The following is a 14,933-nucleotide window of genomic DNA, read 5'->3' as shown; positions in this document are numbered from 1 at the left end:
GTATAAATATTTTTTACTATTGTGAGTTTTTCTTTCAATGGTTAGCAACTATCTGCTGCTCAGAAAAATCTCTCAAATGTTTTTCAATATGGTTACTGACAGGAAGCTTGCTGTCACACAGAAAAACCTGAACTGTGATCAAACCCTTATATGACATATGTTCAGCTCAGATAAGCATCTGACATGCTTTATACTTGTATTTTTTATTTTCTAAATGTGAATAAATAATATTAAAACTCAAGATATACTCAAATTATTTTCTGTTGCTTTTAACTGGGGCACAGGACCAATCTGCTTAGAGTTATGTAGACACACAGGGAACGCCAGTGGGAGATATTCTAGAGAAGTGTATACCGTATTTGCCGGCATATAAGGCGACTGTGTGTATAAGATGACCCCCTAATTTTCCAGCTAAAATTTTGGTTTTGGGATATACTCGGCATATAAGACGACCCCTTCCTACTAGTCTGGAAGCTGAGGGGTACCTGGAACAACCACTGACAGGAAAAAACGCTGACAGGAACATGCTTTATTCAGCTTTTTTTTTCAAATCTCACTGTGCCCATTACATGCCTCACTGTGCCATCCCATGCCTCACTGTGCCATCAACATGCCTCACTGTGCCATCAACATGCCTCACTGTGCCATCAACATGCCTCACTGTGCCATCAACATGCCTCACTGTGTCATACCTTATCCCTGTACTGCGGGCGTCCATTATTCAAAAGCCCCACCTCCTCCTCGTGCTGTTCCGTGATAGGCAGACCACTCAGTTTCCCAGCAGCACCTGTGTTCGGTGTTCCGCCTATCATGGATGTCCTCTCGTCCGAAGCCGAGGATGAGAAGACATCCATGATAGGTGGAACACTGAACAGAGGCTCTGCTGGGAAACTGAGTGTTCCGCCTATCACAGAACAGCACAAGGAGGAGGCTCAGCTTTTGAATAATGGATGCCCGAGGTCTGGTACTGGCGTATAAGATGACCTCCGAGTTTTGAGGCAAGTTTTTAAGCCCAAAAGGTTGTCTTATACGCCGGAAAATACAGTATGTAAAAAGGCGAATTTATAAGTTACAATTATTTATATATTATGTTGGCAGTTGAAAGAATGTTGTATGGCATGTATGTTGGTTGGGAGATTAATGTATATATAAACCTACAATACATTTTTCAGTATGCATGGCATAATGCCTCACTGTATACAGTTTTTGTAAGCAAATTTGTTTATGAATGTGTTGCAAAATTTCATATTTCGAGATCCTGCCGGTAAAAGCACTACTTCTTGAAGCATAAGTATTGTGGACTTGCACAGTTGATTTGTTTTTTTTTTGGATATAGAATTTATGGCATTAAATACGTTTATTGATTATTTATTTTAGCTAATACTGTGCAATTAAATTATTGTTGACTACCTCTTGAAGGCCTATAACCCTACTTGGAAAGCACTCTATCATTCATCCAACTGCCCTCCATTCGTTGATTGCTTTTTATTGAGGGAAGCCGTAGAACTGCTTTTTTGAGGATAAAGGAGGAAAGTGTGGGCATGGCCGGCACTCTTGATAAGTTCCCTTTCACAGGTCCAGCACTTATATTAATAGTACTGCTGCAGAACTATGCACAGGAGGCAGAGGACTTCAGATTTCAGTTAACAGATCAGCCAACAGCACATGGGATGCTTTACACTCACACATTGACTATACTTATGCCTAGGACACACAGGCCAAATGTTGTTTTTTTCCTTCAACCCTCTGGGTTGAAGGGAAAAAAACTATTAGTGTATACCCGGCTTTAGGCTTTAACAGAATGAGTCATGAAAAGGATGCTGGATTATTTTGGGTCTTCTCAGTAGCAGCAAACATTTTCAGAGCAATTTAACTTTTCTAAAAGTTAGAGTATTTATCATGGTATAGTTATCATTACATTTACAATATTTCACACTCTTTTCCAGAGTGCTGACCAACCATAAATGCCATAAATACATGCATCTGGTTGTTATAGTGCCAAAATCTACCAATCCTGGTGACGTCAGAGTTACAGGTGCTCATGTATCTCCAGGTCTGTCTCCACAGAACAGAGGAACACAGCCCCTTAGCATTGTCCATAACAGCAGTTCAAACAACATCTGCATGTACAGTGCTCCTACAAATGCTTCTATTTCTTCACCCACCAATGCTGAAGGATGAGCAGTGCAAATGTAAAGAGGAATACCAGGAGAGGTTGCCACCAGTCATTTTTATAGCAGTAAGCTCACTTCACTGAAGAAACTATTTGGAATATTCAGTCTTCTACCAAAAAGTGCAATCGATACACATTACACGGCACACTTCTTTATATCACTGTAGATGTACAACAACATCTAGATCTCTCTGCAAAAGACTCTAATGTCTCAATACACATATCATTATCACAGGGATTAATTTTCCGGTACAGCAAGGTAGTGAAGATGCCAAACAAGTTTTCCATTGGATAAAGACGCAGCAGTGTCAATGACATTTTCTGTGTCCTAAAAGATAACAATGTCAGGATCGTGTGGCACCTGCAATGCAGAATCATGTGCTGACACTTCTTGTTTATACTGTGCATAAAAAATATATTATCTGCAAGATAATGCACCCTGCTGTTATCTTATGGAAAAGGTGTGATCTGTATTATAAATGTATAGAAAGAATAATTAGTGCTTCAGGCTACTTAGTGTATTGTAAGCAGCAAAGCACAAGTTAACATAAAAATGCATAGACAAAGTTTAAGTACGGTACCTCTACTATCTATCTATCTATCTATCTATCTATCTATCTATCTATCTATCTATCTATCTATCTATCTATCTATCTATCTATCTATCTATCTATCTATCTATCTATCTATCTAATTAAAAAAACAAGAAAGCACTAGAAACAGAAACACAATGATTTTTATGTGAGACTCTAACTTTTTACCCACCAAGCTCGGTTGTATATTTTAGTGTTTCACTACGAGTATTGTTGAGGTTTGTGGTGATTCTGAAAAAAAAGGGTGGGTGTAGCTGTGTGCACAAAGTGAAGCAATTTAATTGGCTATTATGTAGATAGTTCTGATGAGAATAATGTTTATAGGCAGCAGTGTGGTCTATTAACAATGGCTTGTGGTTTTAAGAACAAAAGATGTTCCGTGTTGCTTCAGCAAGCTCACCTTTGCAGTTGCAGGTATTAAGTATTGCTTATTAACCTGCAAATAAATAAGGCGCATAGTGATTTTTTTTAAAGAGGAAGTAGTTTGTACACCCACTTATTCACACACAAAAACAACATACTACCTTCATATAATATATAACTAATGCCAGGAATGGTGGAAACAATAGTAATTTGATTGTTAGGTTTAGATTTTGATTTAGTAAAACTAGTAGGAAACAAATAAGAACAATAATAATGGAAATAATCATATAATTAGTGATGTGTTAATTTAGCTCAAGGTCACTGGCTAAAGGCTTTACAGCCACTGTTCCACTTCCTTTTTTCATGCTTGTATTTAAATGTATGGATAATTCAATGCAAAGTCCACCAAACTCTAATAATAAATTAGTTACATATATATCAAAACCAAACTCATGGCTGAATAACCAAATGAGTGTCAAGCAGTGGTAGGGATTAGAAATGACAACTCTGGGAACTCAAATACTATGAACTACATGAGAGACATAAACACATATAACATGGAGTGCCTATGTGTCCATCAAGTCCTCTGCATTGTATAAATGCCCAAATGGGAAAGGAGGGGGTGATCAAAGTAAAAAAATTAATAAGAAATTTTGTGAAACATTACAGTTATTGAAGCAATACAAATTCCATATAGTATATTGGTATTCCATAAATCCATAAAAAATGCTTGTGCAAAAGTACTTGTGCAAACCAAGTCTTAAACAAACCTATGACCAGGGCCGTCTTTAATATGGTTTGGGCCCTGGGCCCTGGGCAAACATTTTTTTGGGGCCCCCCTCCAGCTTATTTTGGGCCTGGCTGGTTCACATGTATGTGTTTTGGGGCCCTCATGAGGGTTTTGGGGCCCTCATTTGTGCAGGCACAGCAGCTCATTGATTTGAATGGGCTGCCATGCCTTCGTTTCCTGCAGAAAAAAGGTGCATTCAGCATTTTAAAAATACAGTTGAATTGAAATCCATTCTGCTTTTGCACCATGCTACTTACCTGCAGTTCTTGCACACACAAACACACTGTGTTTTTAAAAGCGTGACCTAAACATCTAAAAATGCAGCAAGTTTGACAGTGCAAGAACTGCAGATAAGTCACAGCAGACAGCCGAATGGTCAGACAGTGCTGTATTTCAGTGCTTGATGGGCATAGGTGTGCCGTGTGCGCAGCCTATTACATGAGACATGCGCATTTCTTTGCAGGAAACGCAGGCATGGCAGCCCATTCAAATGAATGGGCTGCTGTGCCTGCACAAATGTGGCCTGCCAAAACACATACATGTGAACCAGCCAGGCCCAAAATAAGCCCATCAAGCAGTTAAATACAGTCAGTAATGCCATGTGCTCTGAGGCCTTACTCAGCCTGGACTGCAGGTCTGGTCTGTGATTTAAAGAGTTCCTCTATTTTACACATGGCATGGCATGGGGTCCCATGGTGCTAAAGCAGAATGGACAGACGGTGCTGTGACCCCCATGCCATGCCATGCCATGTGTAAAATAGAGAAACTTTTTAAAACACTGACACTGCAGTGAATCATCAAATATTATAAAGACTTTGGGCACACTCTACAGAAAACTTCTATTTACAATATAGATTAGCAAACAGTGACATACCTTGAGGAGCAGGACATGAAGAAGTCAGCCTCGGGAAGAGCAAACTGGGGATGTTATAAAATCACATTCTAATTCACTTTTATATACAAGCAGCACCCAGTGGCAGGAAGGGAGAAGTGCACGTCTAAAGGGAAGCCAGGGGTGCTGTACATTTTAAAACACTGGGAAGGGAAGCAGTATTGTCACTGGCTGGGTGCCGCTGATGATTTTCAGCCTGATTTGTGGGCAGCACAGGGGCTTAACGGGCGGCAGGGCCACCGCCATCAGGAATTATGGGGCCCCTTACACAGCTTCGGGCATGTGCCCCCTGGCCCCCTGGAGCAGAGAACCGGGGGGGGTGCTGCCGCCTGAAATTGAAAAGCAGGGGGGGGCTGCCGCAAATCTTTAATAAAAAGAAAAAAAGAACTACAAAAAATATATAAAAAATATATATATATTTTTTTTTTTAAAAAGGGGGTTGCCATCTGGGGCCCTGGGGACCTCTGGGCCCTTTAATAATTATTTTTTTTATAAAAATAAATTACAAAAAAAGGGGGGTTGCCATCCGGGACCTCTGGGCCCTTTAATAAAAAATAAAAGAAAAAATATATATAAAAAAGAAACATTTATATATATAAAAAAGGGGGGGTTGCCATCCAGGGCCCTGGGGATCTCTGGGCTCTTTAATAAAATATATATATATATATATAAACAAAAATAAAAAAATAAACATTTATAAAAACAAAAAAGGGTGTTTGCCACATGGGGCCCTGGGGACCTCTGAGCCCTTTAATAATATATATATATATATATATATATATATATATATATATATATATATATATATATATATATAAAAAGAAAAAAAAGAATCTTAAAAAAAAATATTTTTTTTATAAAAAAAAGGGGGGTTGCCATCCGGGGCCCTGGGGACCTCTGGGTCCTTTAATAATAATAATAACATTTATAATATATATATATATATATATATATATATATATATATATATATATATATATATATATATATATATATATGTGTATATATAAAAAAAGAAAAAGAAAAAGAAATATATAAAAAATAAAAATTAATTAATAATAATAATAACATTTATGTGTATATATAAAAAAAGAAAAAGAAAAAGAAATATATAAAAAAAGTTTTTTTTTTTTAAAAAGGGGGTTTTCATCCGGGGCCCTGGGGAACTACGGGCCCCTGGGGAGCTCCAGAACTCTAAAAAAAAATTGGCCCATTAATAAAAAACAAAATAAAAATGTATTAAAAAAATATATTTTTATTTTATTTAAAAATAAATAAAAAAAGGGAGGTTGCCATCTGGGGCCCTGGGGGCCTCCGGCCCCTGGGGACCCCTAAAAAAAATTGGCCCTTTAATAAAAAAATATATATATTAAAAAAAGATATATATTTTTTTATTTAAAAATAAATAAAAAAAAAGGGGGCTTCCCCTCTTGGGCCCTGTGGGCCTCCGGGCCCCTAGGGAGCTCCGGACCCCTAAAAAAAAAAAAATTCAAAGGGGGTTGCTTTGGGCCCCCAACAGTGACAGGGCCCTGGGCAACTGCCCCTGTTTGCCCTATGCTAAAGACGGTCCTGCCTATGACTCATTGTCCTGATCCCAAAGAAGGAGATCGCAGAAATTGGATCTCTTCTGGCATGTGCATGGAGTGTTCAGAACCAGCAAGTGCCGAAATCAAGTGAATGGAGTCACCAGGAATCCTTAAAGGACGCTGCCAGCGGGCTGGAAATTACATCACAGGTCTGGCAAGAGGCAAAATAGTCAAAATAGTAAACTTTTCAAAATCTCAAAACACTTCGGGCCAGATCCACAAAGCACTTACGCCGGCGTATCTCGAGATGTGTGGCGTAAGTGTATATATGCGCCGTCGTAACTATGCGCCATATCCACAGAACTAGATACGTCTGAAAATAGGCTTTTTCTGACCGACGTAACTTTCCTACACCGGCGCAACGTGGGCGCATATATACGCTGGACGCATCTGGCGCTCCCATTGATTTCCAATTCAAATATGCAAATGAGTGAGATACGGCGATCCACGAACGTACGTGCGCCCGACGCTGGCTACGCACGCCCGCGTAATTTGTACGTCCGGCCTAAAGTTACCTCTCATAAAAGCAGGGGTAGCTCAGCAGCAGACATGCACAGGTCAGCCGGAGAGCAGCTGCAGCAGCACCGTTACGGACGAGCTGAGCATCCACACTTGCAGGACAATAATCTGTATGCCAACATGCCAGGGGCATCCATGGTCATAGCTATACTACTGGCTTCACAGGCGCGTAGGAGGAGGGCACGGGAGAGGATATACTGACCGCGCATAAATGTCTTTGGCATGGGGTATTCGGAGGTGTATCGCATCTTCAGATTCAGTTCTGATGCCATCCTGGAATTAGCCGCAACCCTGCATGATGACATCACCAGCCAGCCAGATCGCTCACATGCAGTGGAGCCACTGGTCAAGGTACTGGCAACACTCCATTTCCTCGCCAGTGGCTCGTTCCAGCGTACAAGTGGAGTTGTGGCTGGGATGGCACAATCCTCCATGAGCAGATGTGTGCACCAGGTTGTCCCCGCAATCCTCAGACGTATGTCCCACCACATCATCAGACCCACCCAGGAGCATCTGCGGCAGAAGGCAATGCGTGATTTCTACAGTATTGCAAGATTTCCACGCACCATCGGGGCCATTGATTGCACTACAGCCCCCCTGTGCCACAGAACACATATACCGTAATCGGAAGCAGTGGTATTCTATCAACGTACAAGTGATAGTCGATGCCCAATCCCTCATATGGCACGTCCGTGCCAAACACCCCGGGGCCAGCCATGACAGCTACATATACCGTCAAAGCAACATCCCAACGGAATTCGAACAGAACGTGTACGGGGACAGCTGGCTGGTTGGTGAGTGACATGGGAGTCAGGCATGACTGTCCGACCCCATGATGCAGACATCACGAGGGGCACATGCACAACTAACATCCTGTCTTTTCCCTTCCAGGTGATGTGGCATATGCACTTGGGCCCCATCTCCTAACTCCATTCCGGAATCCCCAAACCAGAGGAGAGATAAAATACAATGATGCACACATACGTACCCGTGCAGTGGTGGAACGCACATTTGGCATCCTGAAGTCCCGTTTCCGATGCCTGGATAACTCCGGGGGGACCCTGTTGTATTCCCCAAACTTTGTGTGCCAGATCATGGGTGCATGTTGCATGCTGCACAATTTTGCCGGCAGAAAGGGCCTGGAGATTGACATACGTGATGACCTGACCCCCGAAGCACACAGTCCCCACCTGACCGAGGCCACCCATTCTGCTGATGGAACAGCAGTCAGGAGGTGGCTCGTGGAACGTATCTTTGCATGTTAAACACACACATTCATCATGGCACACAAACAATGCACGCATGCACACCACTGTGGTCCCTAGCTCATACACCCCACATCCTCATCACATTGGATTAGCCCAAGTCCACCATGCAGGACTTGGGAGCAGCAACGCCACGCCAAGGCCCCAATTATGTCACTGTCCATTCATACCACATTCACATGGCCGTGGGGATAACTTCTCCCCGACGAGCCAGGGTGACACCCCTTACTGGCAGGAGTGTCACCCCCACATTCACACACCAGTCACACTGTAGCCTGCACTACTGACCATGTGCTGGGTCTACAAAAAAAAACTCATAACCTGAGCATCCAAAAAAAAACCGCACTAATTTGCCCTGCCGTGGCCCACACCTGGTGCCACGGCCCCGGCTGCTTAACTGCATGGTGGGAGCCTCAGGTGGGGGGGGAAATCAGGAGGAGGAGGAGCATCCCCTGGTCCCTCCATGCCTGGCTGCCTGCCCTCCAATGCCAGGGCGATGCGGGTGAGGACCGCATTGGTCTCGGCCTGCAGCAGCCTTAACTGCCTCCCCTCTGCCTGGATGGCAGCAGTATTTTGGCCTCTGCCAGGGTCTGGACCTCTGCCACAAGGCCTGCTGTGGTGGCCTGCAGATCCCCAGGCAGGTGACAACAGCAGCACAGTTGGCACTGACATCCAGGATACTGTCATTGATGTTGGCAGAGGAGGCCATGCTGTCTGCCACTCGCTGCATCTGGACGGCAACCTAACCCAGATGGCGGTTCTGGCGGGCCTGTTCCCTCTTGAGATGTTCCGGGAGGAACTCAGGCACCCCCCTAGTCTTCCTGGTAGCCTTCCTGTGGCCAGGAGAGGCTTGGGGCCGTCTATAAGGGGAGGCCCTTGAGGGGGGTGACCTGTTGGGGGAGGCCCTTGAGGGGGGTGACCTGTTGGGGAAGAACACCGAGGGGGTTCCCCTGATGGAGGTGGAGGTCTGAGAGTGTCAATGTTCACCATCTCCTCCTCAGCCACCTCCTGAGGAGAGGTGTGGCAACTCCCATCCATCGATGACTCATGGCTTTCCAGGGGGTCAGGCTCGGAATGATGTTCGGGGGATGGTGTGGGATGGCCACCGGCATCACATGGCCCAGCTCACTCCAGCACATCTGTGGATGACACAAAACATTCACATGTTGGTGGAGCCACACACTTGTCACGTGTTCCCTCACATGCTACACACCAGATAGGAGATAAAACACACACTTACCTGTCCTCAAGGCATCCTCAATGGAGTCAAAGCCCTCCACTCCCTCCACTTGATGCCTGTGGAGACACTGGGAAACCACCTGCTCATCAGGAGTGAGCTTCATAGTAGTGGCTGGTCCCCCTCCAGTGCCACTTGCATGACTGCTTATCTTGGCCAGCTTACCTCGGACCAGGCGACGCAGGTCATTGATTTTTTTCTGGATGTCCTTGGAGGACCTGACCTCGTATTCCCAGGGCATTGACCTCTGCCGCAATCTGCAACAGGATCTGAGCCTTCCTGGCCTTAGTGGTGTTGCCACTCTCTGCACCATGGAGGTACACATCATACCTGGACATGGCCCCGATGATAACATCCTTCTCCTGGTCCGTAAAATTCTTCTTCCTCTTGTCCTTCTCAGTAGCTGGAGCAGACATGGCTCTAAAACAAACAAAAGTACCTTGCTTCAGGGGGGGGAAAGAAGCGGATGTACTTTTGCGCTCGACGGGCGCATGTCTGGGCTTATTTAGGCCCTGGGCGTATCTCAGGGGTTACGCCGGGCCTAGTTGTGAGCATATGCAGAGGGGTGCGGGACATACGTCAACGTCACGGCGCATGCGCCATTCGTTTCGGCCCTTCATTTGCATGGGGTCACGGTTCATTTAAATGGAACACTCCCACTTCCTTCCTACTTTGAATTACGCCGGCTTACGTTGGAAGAAAATGCTCTGAGGATACGGTGCTTGCCTCTCTGAGTTGAGCCGGCGTAGCGGAAATTAGATGCGCTACGCCGGCCTATATATGCGCCGATGTACGTGGATCTGGCCCTTCATTTCCAGTTACTCTTTAGCATTAGTAAATAGAGATTTTGACGAGTTGGCTGTTTTGACACAACACCGGCAGCATTTACACTACAGTATATAACGACTTGGCTGTTTTGACAGAACAGCGGCTAAGGAGGAAAAAATTGTCATCTCCATATTGTTGGTTACTAGCGGGCGGACTAACAATGTCTGTTCATTATATCTTGCACCGTAGTGTATACGCTGATGTTGTTGTGTCAAAACAGCAAACTCTTCCAGATCTCCATTTACTGATGCTATAGAGTCACCAGAAGTGATGTGGTTGGAGATTTTGATGAGTTGGTCGTGTTCCCACAGAACACCAGCAGTAGAACCGGTAGTGGGTAGATGAAAAAGTTGGACTGCCTGTGGGAAGAAGCTTGCATATGGAGCTCAGGGAGCCTGAATGGCTCGGCCGACAAGCTGGCAAGAGTCTTGGATGAGAATCCAAATTGAGGGCAAAACAAGCTGGAGGTCTGGTGTGCACATAGGAGAATCTACATGGCCGGTTACTGTGACAACATGTTTTGGGGCACACCCCTTCCTCAGGTTTGATTAAAGAAATGGCTTGAATTGCTAATTCTTAAGTGCAGTAAACCATGAAAACTAACCAGACTCAATTCTTCTTCTGGGTTGGTTCCTGCAGGATGAATTATGATTTGTTACAGCAAGTTACTGCAAATAAAATGAGTACTTTAAGCAGAAATGTGGGTAAAAATATCTCTACAGCGTTTGAGACACAACTTACCTGTAATGAAGTATGTCCCACATACTGGAGACAGCTGGATCCTGTAGAAAGCTTTGTGTAGGGGTGTCAAGCCTCTTTCTGGCTCTTAAATTCCAGTGCTGCGGGAAGTTAATAGCTTCAGGTCTTCTAGCAGAACAGCAGTAAAGAATCAACTGATGGCAAATGAGAAACTCTCCCCCAACGCTGAATGTTCAGAGACAGGAAGAGAACCGGCATCCCTGCACAGAGAGTTTCTACATTATCCAGCTGCCTGCATGTGGTACATACTCCATTACTGATGAGTTGTAAAAAAAATATCTAAACTTCAATTTTAGAATAACAAGTCCTTTGATATAGGGCATTGTGAGTGTTTTTTGGCCACAGACAGAAGTATAGTTACTGTAAACACATGGTGTGCTGCTTGATCCACTGCTTTAGCCCTGTGACCCCAAATACTACCCCAAAAAGGTATTGCTTATATGAATGTTTCCAATCCTGATAGTCATTGAAAAAAAAGGCACATATAGCCAGATTCAGGTAGGGGCGCGCATCTTTAAGGCAGCGTAGCGTATTGTATTTACGTTACGCCGCCTTATGTCAGAGAGGCAAGTACTGTATTCACAAAGCACTTGCCTCCTAACATACGGCGGCGTAGCGTAAATGGGGCAGGCGTAAGCGCGCCTAATTCAAATGAGGATGGGGGGCGTGTTTTATGTTAATGTTTGGTGACCCGACGTGATTGAAGTTTTTTACGAACGGCACATGCGCCGTCCGTGTACATATCCCAGTGTGCATTGCTCCAAAGTACGCCACAAGAACGTATTGGTTTCGACATGAACGTAAATTACGTCCAGCCCCATTCACGGACGACTTACGCAAACGATGAAAATTTTTCAAATTTCGACGCGGGAACGACAGCCATACTTAACATTTACTAGGCCAGCTATTTGTTCGACTAACTTTACGCCGGGAATCGCCTTACGTAAACGGTGTATCTTTACTGCAAAGGGCACACGTACGTTCGTGAATCGGCATATCTAGGCATTTACATATTCTACTCCAAACTCAACGGAAGCGCCACCTAGCGGCCAGCTGAAAAATTGCACCCTAAGATACGACGGCGCAAGCTGTCGTATCTTAGCTAGGTTTAAGTGTATCTCAGTTTGAGCATACACTTAAACTTACGACGGCGCAGATTCCGAGTTACGTTGGCGTTTCTACTGATACGCCAGCGTAACTCTCTCTGAATCTGGCTAATACTGTACAAAGCAACAACCCTCATTTCTATCACTGACTTGACAACTTGTTGCCACTTTCCTATGGTGTCTCAATATACCAGTACTTTATGTATTTTCAGGCTTTATACTGCATATACTGTAGTTTCTCACTCGTTTCCACAGTGTTATTCTTTTCTCCGATCTGTTAATTTACAAATGTCTCTCCACAGATATGCTTGGCTCCTGTCTTGCACAACTGTTCAGTGGTTTCTTTATGATATTTCTCTTTGCCTTAGTGCTCTCTCACTGTATTGTGTAATTTTTCTCCTTCTCCACCCTTTCAATCTGCTAATTTTTCATTCTCAAACCAAAACTAGCAATCTAAAACTAGCAATCTAAACATTTTCCATGCAGGGAAAATGGATGTACATTTCCATCCAATGTATGTGCATTTTAATGCATGTTGACTTGCGTTGATGCCCTTTTTGACATGCATTGACTCGCATTTTAGCGTGTGTAGCACTACCCCAGCAGGAGCTGCTGAGTATTTTTGGGTGGCACGTTACCTCTATCTTCGCGCTGTCCAGGGTGTAGTGAGGGTCTGAAGAATTTCAATGTCCACACAATGCACTTCTTTTTCTGGGATTTATTTGTAGAACTTTGATAGAAACGAAGTAAGGGGGTGGAAGGGTAGGTAGGTTCAGGTGAATAGTCACAAATAGGAAACACTCCTGCTTCCAGCAAACAGTTCTTGTCGCCACTCTAGCCAGAGTGGGTATTGCTCACCCAGATAGGTCCCTCTCACTGGCCTAGCAGCCGGGAATGGCGCACAGAATAAAGTACAGTCTCTGCCACAGACCTTCCTTTATGAGGAGACACTTTTGGTCCAGAATCCCCTGCCACAAGATTCCGCACCCGGATCTCTCCAGCTTTATTCTCATAGAACTTTAGGCCCGACAGGCGACACCGTCAAGCCTCTCAGTGTATGGTGCATTCTTTGATTAAGTTTCCAGGCCTTCTCCCAAGGTACCAGGCTCTTGCATGGCCCCCTCCAGGATAGGTCCTCCCCTGGCCTCCTTCATCAAGCGACCTTCTCCCGCAGGACGGACGGTACAGGATCACCTCTGAAACGGCAGGCCCCAGTCTGACTACTGGGCCTCCCAAGCGAAGCCGAGACCACAGACCAACGTGGCCCCCAGAGTCAGGATTCAGGACACGTACCTCAGGCCAGGCGGGCCACGAGGCGCGTACAACAAACCCCCCACCAATGGTGTCTGTCCCTTAAGTACCCCTCCCCAGCATGCACAGCGAGGAAACCACTCCCACCGATTCGCTGCTGAGGGTAACACCCAATGCACCCTGACCCTGCTGCTGCCACCCTTGGCCTGGGGTGGTAATGAAACCCCCAGGCGAACAAAGGTGGAACTCTCAGCACAGCCATGGCTGGAACAGAGGCTAAATTTGCCATTAATCATATTAGTCTGAGCCAAATAACAGCTCAGACCCCACTAAATTTACAGCAGCGCCTGTTCAACAGGAGCAGGCAGATACACATGTTTCCTGAGGCATTTCCTGTTCCTGTTTGTGGGGAAGGGACAAAACTAATAAGGAGGCATTTTTTTCTTTACTTGTGTTGTGCTGCGTTGACATGCATTTTACAGGCGTCTACATGCGTTACATTAAAATGCATGTATGTTGAATTTTGATGCAACGCATGTCAACACAGTGTTGTAGTATAAATATGATACTTAGAAAACAATTGTTTTTTATGTGTCTATGCGTTAATCTGCATTTTACAGAGCGCCCCCCCCCCCCCTGAACTGTACCAGGCCACACGTCCTTAACATTGGGAGGATGCTTTGGGGGTCTGTGGCCCCCTCAAAGCACCATGCCCCCATTTTGATGGGGACAAGGGCCTCATCCCCACAACCCTTGCCCGGTGGTTGTGGGGATGAGGCCCTTGTCCCCATCAACATGGGGGCATGGTGCTTTGAGGGGGTCACAGACCCCCAAAAGCATCCTCCGAATGTTAAGAACATGTGGCCTGGTACGGTTCAGGAGGGGGCGCTCTCTTGTCCCCCTCTTTTCCTGCGGCCTGCCAGGTTGCGTGCTTGGATAAAGGGTCTGGTGTGGATTTTTGGGGGGAACTCCATGCCATTTTTTTTTTAAAATTGGGGTGGAGTTCCCCTTAAAATCCATGGTAATTGAATTTGGGGGGACCCCCACGCATTTTTTTTTATGAATGACTTTTCTCTGTATTGCCGGGAGCCGACAATTCATTATAGCCACGAATGATTTTAAATGACTTTTTTCCTTCAGAAATTACATTTTGTGCAGGGTCAGTTCTAAGCACAGGAAACAAGCGCTACTTTACATGCATACTATACACCCCCTCCTAGGTACGAAATGTAAAGGAATATTTCAATTTTATTTATTCACTTTAAGCATTATTAAAATCACTGCTCCTGAAAAAATGGCCATGTTTAAAACAGTTTTTGCATTGATGCATGTCCCCTGGGGCAGGACCCGGGTCCCCAAATACTTTTTAGGACAATAACTTGCATATTAGCCTTTAAAATTAGCACTTTAGATTTTACATAGACTTTAACAGGGTTCTAAAGTCCACACAAACTTTTGGTCTGTTCGCAGGTTCTGGTGCAAACCGAACAGGGGGTGTTCGGCTTATCCCTAGTGCACATGCATGTGGCAAACTGGAATGCTATATCTAGCATTGCCCCTTTGCTTAGAAG

This window comes from Rana temporaria, chromosome 5 (assembly GCF_905171775.1).
Source record: "Rana temporaria chromosome 5, aRanTem1.1, whole genome shotgun sequence".
Lineage (NCBI taxonomy): Eukaryota > Metazoa > Chordata > Amphibia > Anura > Ranidae > Rana > Rana temporaria.
Note: the sequence above shows the minus strand (reverse complement) of the source record.